The sequence below is a fragment of the Trachymyrmex cornetzi genome, unplaced genomic scaffold (genome assembly GCF_001594075.2).
Source record: "Trachymyrmex cornetzi isolate Tcor2-1 unplaced genomic scaffold, Tcor1.1 scaffold21, whole genome shotgun sequence".
NCBI classification, from domain to species: domain Eukaryota; kingdom Metazoa; phylum Arthropoda; class Insecta; order Hymenoptera; family Formicidae; genus Trachymyrmex; species Trachymyrmex cornetzi.
This window is the reverse complement of record NW_017296741.1, coordinates 2,018,419-2,031,907: the sequence shown is the minus strand read 5'-3', so window position 1 is coordinate 2,031,907 and position 13,489 is coordinate 2,018,419. Positions and strand designations below refer to the sequence as shown.

The window sequence follows — 13,489 nt, the reverse complement described above, 5'->3', positions numbered from 1 at the left end:
CGAACCATAAATATTTCTATCTATTCGTAGAAAAATGACTATAATAATTGCCAAACGTACGAACATTAGTCGCCTTTCGGCGCGCGTAAAAAAAAAAAATCCACGCGAATCCATTACAGTGAAAACTGCGAAAAGAGCACACGGAATTAAAATTGCGAGGTATCGCGACGGGCCGCGCGTGCGGCCCGGTAATAAGATAGGAATTTATACAACGCGCGGCTTTTAGTTCGGCAGAGCAATTTCTTACGCTTACCGCGGCAATTTATGCGCGTATTACGTTTTAAACGGCGCACGCACTTACTTGTATTTCAAATTTCGGGGCGAAAGCGGGACATAAGTATAAGGAGCGCCGTGCTCTCAGCCGAAACGAGCAACCATACATTAATTCCGGCTTTATTAAATTTATTGCAACGTCGTAATTCGAGGGGCCCGACGCCCCCGCCCCCGGGGGGCGGCCCGCCTGCCTCTTATCAGCGCGCGAGGAGCGCTTCCCCGTTGCGAAATCTTTACATCGGACCAAGGCAATGCCTTGGGTTACTGTCCATGATGAGACGTTATATACACGGATCGGTATACGTGACACCATTACCGATATGGCCAAAGCTGATCGAAAGCGCGAAGTTACGCTCGATCGGCGTGAGCTGGAAGCTGCCGGAAAGGACCACCTTGAAAGCCGGAAAGATTGGTACTTTCGATTTATACGCATTGCCATTATTTCACATGCATTTTGTTTAAGATTTCGACGCTAGAGATACATATAACTTATGTGCAATTAAATAAAATGTCCCTGCAACACAGTTCTCTGAGAGACATTCTGGGGACGTCCTTAGAACGTAGAACATCCCTTGGAGAATTGTGTGGATTAGAGACATTTAAAAATTAATTAGGAAAAAATTATATAACAAAATGATATAAACACTGATAAGGAATTAGGGTTATTACGATGCGTATTTATATTAGATCTTTCATTTTTGAATTTCATTTCAGAAATGTGTCGTCGGATGTGATACTGAAAATAAAGCTTTATCTCTTTCCTGATCACTTACTCACAGATCTTCAGATTAATGATGTCAGAAAACAAATAATAGAAATTCTTGCAAAATATGTTGAAACAGAAATACTTTTCAATAAAACAATATTTACATTTGATGAAATATACTTGTTTGAAATATACTAAAAACTCTCCTTTATTTTGAAATAGAATAAAATCATATTTATCTGAGTTTGATAGCTGTCATACAGCTTGTTTCATGTTTTCGTTAGATATAGTTTAATTTAAAATATATCGTTATTTGTTTATTATCAGAACACAATGGAAGTCTCTAGAATATATGTTTCAAATTTCTACATGGAACGATTCTGCTAAAGTATCTACAAATTGGGCTATTGATACAGATTGGAAAATAATTTTGTACTACCATCAAAATAATTATGTAAAACTCAAGCTGAATGTTAGAATATTAAAACTTTTTGCAGCAATACTCATCAAGTTTGAGTTTCTTAGCATAGTCATTCTGATAGTCCAACAAAATTATTTCCAGATTTATATCTAAATTTTTAGGTATTTTAGTAAAACAGTTTTTTCCATGTATCGATGGCTAATTTTTTTTAAATATTCATTTTTTAATATATGCAAAATATTGCAAAAAATGTTTTATGTATTTTCTCGTGTCTGACGTCACAATCTAAGATAGTTACAATAAATAGGCAGTAGCTTTAAAATATGAATAGTATACAATCACATTTTTTATCAACATATTATCGGCTAAGAAACGGAATAATTGCACATTTGAAAGTTGAAGCTATTTACGTGTTGTACGATTGCATGATTAATAGGGGACATCCCGAGATATCATACACATATCCTATATATAAATATAATATATCCATAGTATATTATATACATGGTACCATTGTTCATTGCATAGAAACTTTTTCGTTCCTCCTCTTTATATACCTTATTTTATAATTAAAATAAAATTGATGATTTGAAAAGATTATAATATTGGCACTATCAAAATAAATACAACTAGTCATCATTATTTTTTAATAAATAAATTAGATAAGATAAATTATATCGATGTTTTATCAAACTGAAATGTCTATAAATAAATAAAGTATAAATAGATATAATAAATAAATATAAATATTATATTCTTCGCTTATGCTTGCGGTATATATTGAAAATATAACTGAATACATATTGCTTTTTCGCATCAATTCGTATAATATTTAATCTTAAAATATAGATAAACCAAATATAGATCTGAAATTTTATTTACTTAATAAATATGCTTAAAAAGAAAAAAAAAAGAAAAACTAATTTAATAATTTTAAATACTAACAATTTTTCCTATTTTTTTTAAACTTTTTTTTTAAGTTTTACTTATATTTACTTGATACTTTTCACTAATCAATTAAGCAATAAAGTCAAAAATTTCAGTTTGATCAGTTGTGATATATACTAAAAATTGCACAAATAACATTATTAATATATTATATTTTAATAGGTTCCTGAATGTTATCTTAAAGAATGTTTAATATTATTAATTATTATATTTTGTCTTATTAATAAATACTTAACTCTTACCGTACTATATATGTACAATTTGGTGCCTCATCCATATTATTAAGGATCACTACATTCTCTTCGTTTTTTCATTTCTTCAAAATAATTCAAAAAGCCTCTAAAAGTTCACCGTCATACTTTCAACTTTCTAGAATAAATATTGACTCTTTATTTTAAAATAATAAAATGTAGTATAATTTATAATTACCGAAAGACTCAAAGAAACTTGCAAGAACAGGAATCGTTTGATCACTAGTTACCCATATTAGTACAGTAAGGATTAATTACTTATATATACTTCACTAATAACTACTAATCTGTCGTAGCTCCTCTATTTCAAGACAATTGCTTTGTAAAATGTTACGCCAATGTGTAATGTTCCTCTTCACACACCTCTATTACTTCAAATTGAAAACAGGGTACGATTTGACTCACCAATCCGATGCTCAGCAACGGAGTTATAAAAAGACGTTAAATCTGTAAAATACAAATATATGCGAATTAAAGCAGCGTCCAAAATAAACGTAGATATTTCAAAAATTACTTTCACGAATTTTTCAGTGTTTTTCTCAAATGTGAAATAAAATTCTTCAATCAAATGTATATATCTTCTATAATAACACAATTTTTAGAAAATAAAAAATTTTATAAATGACAAATAATAAATCAGATACTCGCCCATGTTTACTCCTCCATTGCCCGATGCCTCCAGGCCTCCATCATCCTCTCAGGTCTCAGGTTCCTTCATTACGCACATCGAACACAACACTTCCGACGATAATAAAACGCGGCGGCACCTCATCCTTAGGTACGTCGCGACGATAACGTACCAAACTACGATCCACGACGTCCCGCAAACTAATGCGACATACGAATCGGCGAAGAGGAAATTTCCACGCGCTAACCGCCGCGATCCAACGATATCCAGGGCTATGTTGCCTTGAGTTCCACCTACGTATCATTTTTTCCTCGTTGTTCACCTAACGTGTTGAACAAGAATAAAATGGTATCTCAGGAGCACGGAGCACTCGGGTGGGAATCGAAACGCGTTTCAGAAGCACATTGAGGTTAGATTCGTCGACCGCGACAGATTTCAAACGATTCACGGGATTACGCGTGATCAACGAATCGCCGATACACACGAGCACTGAATTCACGCCACGCTACGTGCAAACATTGAAACAAAGGTCAAATATGGCCAAGTATACCTAACGAAGCGCGATTCCATTCGACTCACAAACATCCGTAATGCAAACCGTCCCGCGGCCATCCGATCATTCCGAATTCCGATCCATGGTGGAAACGATAACATGGCGTGTACAGTTTACAAGCATCTCTCTCTGAATCTCCGACCTCTCTGTCTATGGATGTCGCTAAAGGCCGCAGCACACACTCTTGCATAAAGCCTTGTGTCCACGATGCTAGAAATCGGTCCGAGATCTCGGACAGAGAAAAAATTAACAGATCACATTTGAACAATTTGATCACATGACCATTGCGATTGGTCAATTCTTTCTTCATCCGAGGTCTCGGACCGATTAACGCATAATGCTTAGTGCATAAAGGAATTAACCAATCAAAATTCTTCTTTTTAATTTGGAATGGGAGGAAAGGAAAGATTCTAATTAGTTGATTCGCTTATGCACTATGCGTTATGCGTTATGCAAGAGTCTGTGCTGCGGTCTTAAAAACGGACTATGAATATCACCCCATGTTTAACGTTTTACAGTTGGCAGCCCTTACACTTTTATCGATATTCATAGCAGAGAGGTCGAAGATTCAGAGATGTCGCGGGGTGGAGAAACGAAACTCATACCAAGGAGCCAAGGAGGTCGAAGATTCAGTGAGTTATCCTTCCACCATGTTTTTGATACGACGCGAGTCAACTTCTTCGTAAACTACGAAAAATCGTCCAAAATTGTAAGATTGAAGCTCAATGTTACACGCATAATACATTTCTAATACACATAAATATATTATTATATAGTATTATACATTAAATATACGTTTTGCGAAATATACACATATTATATACATACTGCACAATTAATGACCGATACATCATGACTTTTTTTATTACTTCGATTCGCATATTTCATCGCGCACTCTCGAGCCGAGAACGATCATGGAAAAATCATATTTAAAACGGCGAAAAATTCAATTATTCTCGCTACATGAGAGATATCCGTGTCCGAAGCATTGTTGGAGCAATGTAGTAATTACCACGTGTATCACGACGAGACGATAATTTATAATTCCTAGATATCCGTGTCCGAAGCATTGTTGGAGCAATGTAGTAATTACCACGTGTATCACGACGAGACAATTTATAATTCTCGATTATCTGAAATGAACAAACCGCGTAAAGTATCTGCGACGATCGACGAGCAATCGTCTTGATTCACAAGTTGTTAGCTGCCAGGGGTTAAATAATTACGTGACTTATGGTCCGTTCGCTCATTGTTCGTAGGCAGTGATCACGCTTAATGTCTCGCAGCACTCGACACGATCGCGTCTCCAGGTATAACGTGACGACATACAGAGTGCCTTACCCCGTGCCCGCCGGGTCGAGCCTCGCCGCGGGAATAACAAGGTAACCACTTGTATACAATAGCACGTCATAAGAAAACAAAGCAAGTTTAAACACCAAGTGCCGAGCGTTTTGTAACTGCCGAGTTATGTCGCCACGAAATATTTAACTCAATGAAATAAAATAGGGCAGTATAATTCACATAGTCTCGTCTTACTTTAAGACTGTCTTAAATAATGTCATAAGATGCTAATACAACTCTCTGATTGTCTTATGACATCTTAAGATTGTACTTAAGACCGATCCGAAAATGAGTATTTGCAATAAAAAACAATTTATAACTCTTTGTCTCTTAAATATGGTTGTCTCTAGGAGATCAATGACTATAGTACTAAAATTGTCAAAATTAAAACTTCCTCATAGTATGTTTTAAAAAAAAAAATCATCAATGATTTGGCCATCCTGAGATAACCGCAATCAGTTGTTGGAGACATTTATATTATTATAAATATTGTTTTCTATAATGTGCATTTTCTAAAAAGATTTCAGATCTAACCTTCCCATCAAAGATATCTTTCCAAAAACTAGAAGAAAATCGACGCTTTTAAAACAAAAAGGTTATCAACATTTTGTATAGTACGGTTAGCTGGAAATTATTTTTAGAGAGCCAGAGATTTAATCAAGAAGCCAGGTCGAAAACTACGAAAGTCACAACCGTGTCCTTAAAACGAATAAACCGTGAGAAATACTTGCAATAAGCAACAAATATAGCCAACGTCTCTATACATCAATCATGAGATTTAAGTAATCGCGTAAGTTAAGTCGCTAATGGTTCGTAGGAAACGATGGTGCATTCGTGTTTCTCAATATTTGAGTCGATCACATTTCGAGGAATTATGACGATATACGCAGCATCTCGCTTCGCTGCTGTTGGGTCCAACCATATCGCGCGATAATAACGCAAGGTAATGGCGTGTACTGTGTGTACACATAATATAGTGCGACACTATTATAAAGCAAAACACAAGCATCGAGCGCCGTGTGTCGTATTACAGTCAAGCATAAAATATTTAATAATAAGAAGCTTAGTAATAACACCTTTAGATATTCTAAGTTTGTACTATAAAGGCCTTGGCACATAGAAAAACTTAAGACGTAAGACTTAAGCAGTAAGGAAATCAACATGTTGGATTCGCTATTGCTTACGTATGATTTTACGGTCTCTATTGTGATTGATCAATTCGCTTACTGCTTAAGTCTTACGCCTTAAATTTTTTTATGTGCCATGGCCTTAACACTTTTAGATATTCTAATCTATAAAAAGCTTAGTAATAACTCTCAAATTTTAAAAAACATTAACAATGCAATCATAGATTGCATCACAATCATGAATTTGATTGGTTGAATGTGAGGATTTTAGATACAGAAAGATATTTGAGCAAACGTTTGACTTCGGAAATGATTTTCATAAAATTACAAAAAAATAGTTTAAATTTACAATCTGATACTGATTATGTAACTAAATCATGTGTATATACCGAAATTCTTAATAAATTGTAATGCGACTTATTCATATATTTATCCTTATAACATGTTTTCAATACGTAGTTCTGTATCATATGTTAGTCAGACTTTAGTTTTCCCCCCTGGTTTGTTTATATCATGTGCGACATGTACATCAGTTTGTGTTACTTCATAATCATTCTGACTTTCATAACGATAACATCTTTTTAATCTAATTATACATTTATGGTCGGTTATATGTACAATTACTTTGATATCTATCAGGTTTTTCTTGCATTCTTGCCTGCAGGTGAATGTTTTACTTTATTTTTGAATAACTAGTTCAATTTAATAACGTTCAATCCCTCTTAGGATTTGTATTTGTACAATTCATGATTGGCATGGAACCAAATTGAAGGGATTTAAATTTACATCTGAGTGGTCACTCGATCTGTTACGTGAGTTTGCAAGGAAATCTCCATGTGTTTGCCTTTTGTATTTCGTTGAGGATGGCCCCAAATGTTGGCCGAAACGTTCGGATTTTTAACATAATTTCTTAAATACATCTATGTAAAAAATTGTCACAAATTGTTTTATAATTAAATCTGCGCACCAATTACCGCGCCTTACTCTAATTTGCCTTGTATTGTTAATGTTTTTTATAATAAGAAATAATTGTAGGCCAAATACTGTGCTACTTTTTGTATTTCAAATTATTTTCCATAAGTGTATTTATCTAATTGACATGTAGGTATATACATGTGTGTTATAGAGCAGAGTTTAATTATGTATAACCATGGTGTAAGAATATCTAAAGGTGTTTTTATTTGATCATTTAATAGAAAATAAGACCTTCAAAATGAAGAAGTTGAAAACAGATGGCATATTGATCTTACACCACATTTACAAAACGAAGCTTTCTGTATGTGAGGCATATTTATTAATATCTATTTTACTAATACCAGTAGAAAGACATGAATAAACGTAGTATTTGACATATACGCTACCTTGTTTTTAACTGCGGAAAGTCCTCACGGAAAGACTAGTAATTTTATAGAAATGGAAATACCTACATTTTTACACTGGCAAATTATTTTGTTTAAGAAAGGTTAGAGTGGTCGATTAATTATGAAATGGTTGTTTAAAAGAAATTGCTAAATTCAATGTTTATTTGGAAAATAAGTTTGCTCTTTGACCGAAAACATATTTTTATATAAAGTAATTCATTATTTTCAGAATTATTCCACTTTGCGTACACAAGTAAATATTTTTTAATTTCTTATTATACTTTCAAATTTAAATTGTTAAAAAGCTATTAAATATTCTACTATACAAGTAGGTAATTTATTGTCTAAGTCATTTTTAGGTGTACATAAATAATACTCAATTTCTCCTCAATTCAATTAAAATTCAGAAAATATTTTAATACATACACTTATTATTAAATCGCAAAAAAAAAACCAGAATATTCCTTAATTAAATCATAATTATAAATATGATGTTACGAATATTAAATTAAGTTTCAAACTTCATTTATTAAACCTTGTCAAGACCGGTATAAACTGGGTTCTGTGATAAAAACGCAACAATAAAAATATACGAGTTCTTTATATATTTTATGTTTCTTCACGGGAGACATTAAATTTAAAATGAGAAAAACTTCAACGGCAATCGAGAAAAGCTTCCCATCCAGACGATAAAACGAAAGAAAACGATTGCGCGCTATATAGAAGGAGGAAGTAAAAACAGACAGTCGCTAACGACCCGCGACCACCGCGATTCTATGTTTGCGTCTGTAAAAACGCGAGAAGCCGTTCTACTTCGCGATTAAATTCAGCGCTGTTGCTGCCGCTTTCGCAGGTGGGTTTCGAACAGCGGTCTCCGCGCTCGATGCAGCATCGGAAGATATGAGAGACTGACGTACCCGCGCACAGTGCAAGTGCGACCTGTTTATTGCCTTCTCGGCATATCGGTTCCGTCTCGCCGAGATCCCGTCGTTAAGCTCGTCCACCCGGGAAATAAAGATCTTTTACGCGAAAATGTTGTACGCATTCTTTGCAGATTAGTTTTGCCTTCCCTCAAACTGGATCTACTCTCGTAAAGGAATACCGCACGCTAGCGTACCTATTATGAGCGGTATCTTTCGAGAATTAAAGGCACTGTGTGTCAAAAGTGCATTGTGAATGTTGAAAAATATACATTCATACACCATTAAATCCTTGATGTCAATTCAAGTTATTTTTAATAATTTCTGTAGGCCGACACTACAATGTGTCGTTAATAAAACGAACGAATTTGAATAATTTGTAACTCAAGAAATAGATTTTTTATTTAAATTTATTATTTACTAAATTTATATTATTTACTAATGTTAATATGACCGTCGCTTACTTTAAAATTACTCTCTAAAACTTTTAGAATGAATCTCTAAAGAGTGAAATTGCACTCTTAAAGATTGAAAATTGAGCTACTCTTTTTCAAGATCAATTTTCACTCTTTAAAGTAAAATATCCCTTCAAAGAATTTAGAGCAATTAGCAATTCAACAACAGAAATGAATTGATTTAATGGAAGTTATGATACTGGAAATAATGGTTTTGATACAAATGGAAGTTAAAAGTAACAAAGTATTTAACTCAACGGATTACCATTGCTCCTTTGATAACTAACAGTGCTCTAATAATATTGCTTACGTAACGTAGTTTGAGACATATTTGAATCACTATAAGGAAATACAAAACAGCTTTTATGATTATATTACACATGTATCGCGATATCTCCTCGACGGAAAAAAAATTTATTGCAATTTATTCGAAGAATTGGATGAAGATAAACGCGAGGACAAAATTAATGCTTCGCCAAAATCCGACCGCAATAATCAATCAAGCAGCTGTCATTGTCGTCTTGTTTTGCTTGGCGATTAATATAGAAAAGAGAGCGAAATATAAAATCCGGAGCGCCGCGGCGCCGCGCAACACTCCGTGTATCGCTTCTTGGAAATAATTAACTGTCTGCGCGATAAAATGTCTTAGGTTAATGAAACATCCTTTTGTGCGCGCGCCATGAAGGGACGCCTTCATAAGCAAGCGGCGACATCCAACACAGCACGGCAAATGACTTATTAGCAAAGTGACTTCGGTGCCGCATCGCGCCGCAACGCTCGCCGGCCGCAAAAGAGGACAACAAAATCGGCTGGTTATTAACCGCCGGTTGTCCGTCTTCGGACGACGGCGCGATGACGACTACCGGCGCGGCGGAACGGAGCGGTTCTCGTCGATTCGTGTCTGGCATCTGGTAGCCAGTGTACATGTTCCGAAAGAACACCCTAGCTGTGTATGTCCAGGGACGGCAACCCGCGCACGCAAAGCACGGTTAAAAGTAAATTAGAGAGCGCGAGTACTTAGCGGATTTAAATATCGGCCGCACGGAAGGCGTCACGTCAGGAGATTCCTGGTCCATGAAAGTATCCAGCGATCCAAAAAAGATTAATTAAGGAGGCTCGAGATCGTATTTCAAAAATGTGTATATTTCAACGTAGAAATAATTATCTCTGAAATATGTGTTTATTTCCGTGTGTATTACATTAATGTTTTGTGTCAATGTTTTATCAGTACTCTTTAATGCTATTTAAAATTACTAATTCATGAGGAAGAAAACCGTTACGGATGCACGTATATCCCGCGGTTAATTAACACTAACCATAAAGTCCTTTTTGTCGCCTTTAAAATTGATCGTGTACCAAATCAATATTTTCAGAAAAATCGTAATCGAGGACTCGCGGCGAGCTCGTCGAAGAAGCAAGAAACCGGCCCTGCGATCGAAGATGGTCGGTACCGGTCCGGAATCCATTCAGCTGGTGGATGGCGGTTTACGGTAAGGTCCCCGAGAAGATTGCTTATTAGGGAAGGTGCGGAGCTATGGAATAGAAAGGCCAGTGACAATTTGATAGATTGAGCTTTTTGTCGTCACGGCTTCGTCGTCGTTAAGGCCGGCCGATGAAATTATTGCGTTTTTTGTCCGTCACCGGTCGAATAGCTAATAACGAGACGCATACCGTCTTATTTTGCGGCCGAGCGCGTTACGCCATGAAAATTCTTCCTCGTCTCCTTCCAATGTATCACATTCTGTATCAAAACGGTCTCTAGATGCTCAATTATTATAATCATTTTTGTACAGTATTGATGCTCCCTTTAAACAATTCAAAACAGTCTCTGAACAATCGGTAAACACTGTTCATAATGTCAAATTACACCCAGTTTAAGTTATTTTTTATTATATATATATATTTTTATATAAGTCGTCACTGCTCGTACTCAATATGTCGTTAATTTAACTAAAATGATGGAATAAAATCATTTCGGCGCGCATTTCAAAGGACTACATACATTACTATGTAGATATAAATTCACACAGAATTATACAAGCACTTAAGATCCAGCTAGACCGTTAAGACATTGACTTCTGTAGATTGTGTTTTCCACATGTAAGATCCTATAAGATTTAACAAAATAATGGAGTTGAATTGTTTCAATCAAGAAGATGTATTAAGTATATTAAATTACTCAGATTTAATATATTATTTACTTATTTACTAATCGCATGTGTCAATATAAATGTTGTTTACTTCGAAACAACTACAGAAATGGATTGATTTACATTTTGATATATACGAAAATTTTGAGTATATGAAAATTAAAAGTAAAATGTTGTATATCTCAAGGGATTGGGTAGGCATTGTTACCTTGATTTCTAATAGTGTTGTGTAATATCAAGTATTATTAGGTGTTAAACTTAATTCCTGCCGTTTTTCGTCTCCAAAATTGATTTGTTTCGAAGGGAAATACCTTAATCAAAGTATTATTAATAAAGTATTATTAATAATATTATTAATTAGTAATAAAGTAGAAAATGGAGGAAATTACTTTGATTAAGGTATTCATTTATCTTCCCTTCGAAACAAATCAATTTTGGAGACGAAATACGGCAGGAATTAAGTTTAACACCTAATAATAATGATTGTCGTAATACACAGACCGCTTTAGAGCACTTAATTTTTAAAGATTATTTTTTATCGGAGCCGATACATAGACACAATTGCCTAATATTTATTAAACAAATTGTCTCGGATTTTATATACACGAAACACGTAAATTATAACAAAGTAAAATAAAAAAGGAAATCGAAAAAAATTGGCATTGCTATATTCGAATTAAATCGAAGGTCGAAAGAGGAGGCGGATGTTTTCTCATTTAACGATAGAGGCACTGTACGACATTCAATAAGCATCTCGTAAAGCGCGCTCAACAAATCTCACGGACATTTTATTGGCGTATAAATTAAGGTATCCCCCAGAAAGAAACTTCGTAGCACGCGGGAGCTCTAAACGTCGAATCTGCATTTCTCTAGCGCCAACCTAAAGTATACGTCGCGTAATGAATTCGTAGGAGATGCTATTATGCAAAACGTCTCGTGCCGATACGGATAACCATGCAGATCGAATGCGTGTTACAAAATAATGCAATATCTTGATGATGTTCTTATTAACAAAAAAGTCACTTTTTCACTGTCACGCGAATATATCCATCTAATATGCTCTGCATCAAGCATAAACTGCTTTTTACCCGATGCTAAATGTGATTACATTTGTAGTCATAGGAATGCGATGCCGCGTTAGTGCGAGTAATATTCTCATTTCAATGATATTCAGCTTTACATGCTGCGCGTATAATACAAAATGGAGGTATCAATATTATTTTTGCAAAAGTGATATCGATCTTTCTTTTCTCTCTTGTATAGAAATAAAATTCTTAATTCTCTCGTGTAAACAAGCCTATTCGAGTACGGCTGTCGTGCTGACTGCCATTATCGCATTGGTTAAATGAAAACGCGTTTACAAGACGGGATCAAAGACACCTCGTGATAATGAAATCCATCTTAGAACAGCCCGCGGCGAATCCGATAAGTCGTCCGCGATCGCCACGCAAGGCGCTAGTTTACGCGCGTTTACATCGCGCACGTGAGATAGAGAGCAAGAGAAGTGGAAAGAGGAAAAAAGCATGTATGAAGTAATCGATGTGTGCTATGTGTATATATATATATATATATATATATATATATTCCGACGCGTGCGTGCAGTCACTGCGCTCAATTGACGTTCGCGCTAATTTTAGAGCGCGCCGCGGTACTCGCGAGCGAGATTAATCCCGTGGACGCGGTGAATTAAGGCCGATCCATATCTTAAGGACACAGACCGAGTTCGGCGTGAAGGGCACGACGAAACCGCGCGAGTGCCAACGATCTAATTAAGCAGCCGTGCAATTAGATTTTGCCCCGCGGTCGTCCCAGTTTAACAACCGGTATATGTACGTAGAACACACATGCGGTACGACAAGTGAACTTGCAAAACCTACTTTGCACTTCATACATCTTACTTTGAAATTTTCGCGTCAACCGTGATTACTTAGGTATCGTTACTCAATCGTTAATTTCAAGCCGGTTTCTCGTTGCGATCGGTCAACAGTTGTTCGATCCATGTTATTTACTGCGTGACTAATTGTTGCCGATGAGTAAGCAATTTCGCATAAAAAGCGCTTCTTAAGACAGTTCCAACATTGATCAATTATAGAGATTTTATTTTAAAAAACTTTTTATAGTCACTTAGTATTAATAATAAATCGGTTTTTCACACGTTTTCAATATTTAATTGTTTATTTTCGCTATTTACTTAATGGTTAATTTATTTGTACAATGAGTAATCGATCGTTGAAGAGAAAAAAATCTCTATATGATACTTTCAACGGTATATAAAATTCACTTATATATCAATTATTGATACTCGGTTAAATAAAATGCATTAATTGAGAGAGCCCCTTAGTTGACAAGTGGCAT

At 35.2% G+C, this 13,489-nt stretch overlaps 1 protein-coding gene and 2 long non-coding RNA genes across 4 annotated transcripts in view; 2 read left to right on the top strand and 1 right to left on the bottom strand.

Annotated features, from left to right (window-relative positions):
• The window catches only part of LOC108759939 (uncharacterized), a 300,035-nt gene that overhangs the window by 248,304 nt on the left and 38,242 nt on the right, over positions 1-13,489 (bottom strand). The window lies entirely within an intron of this gene.
• LOC108759941 (uncharacterized) lies at positions 4,377-5,782 on the top strand. Its single transcript, XR_001940062.1, has 3 exons — positions 4,377-4,489; positions 5,040-5,162; positions 5,642-5,782. It is a non-coding gene; the product is annotated as an uncharacterized LOC108759941 (long non-coding RNA).
• Positions 5,793-7,500, top strand: LOC108759942 (uncharacterized). The gene is made up of 3 exons (XR_001940063.1): positions 5,793-5,837; positions 5,939-6,064; positions 7,445-7,500. It is a non-coding gene; the product is annotated as an uncharacterized LOC108759942 (long non-coding RNA).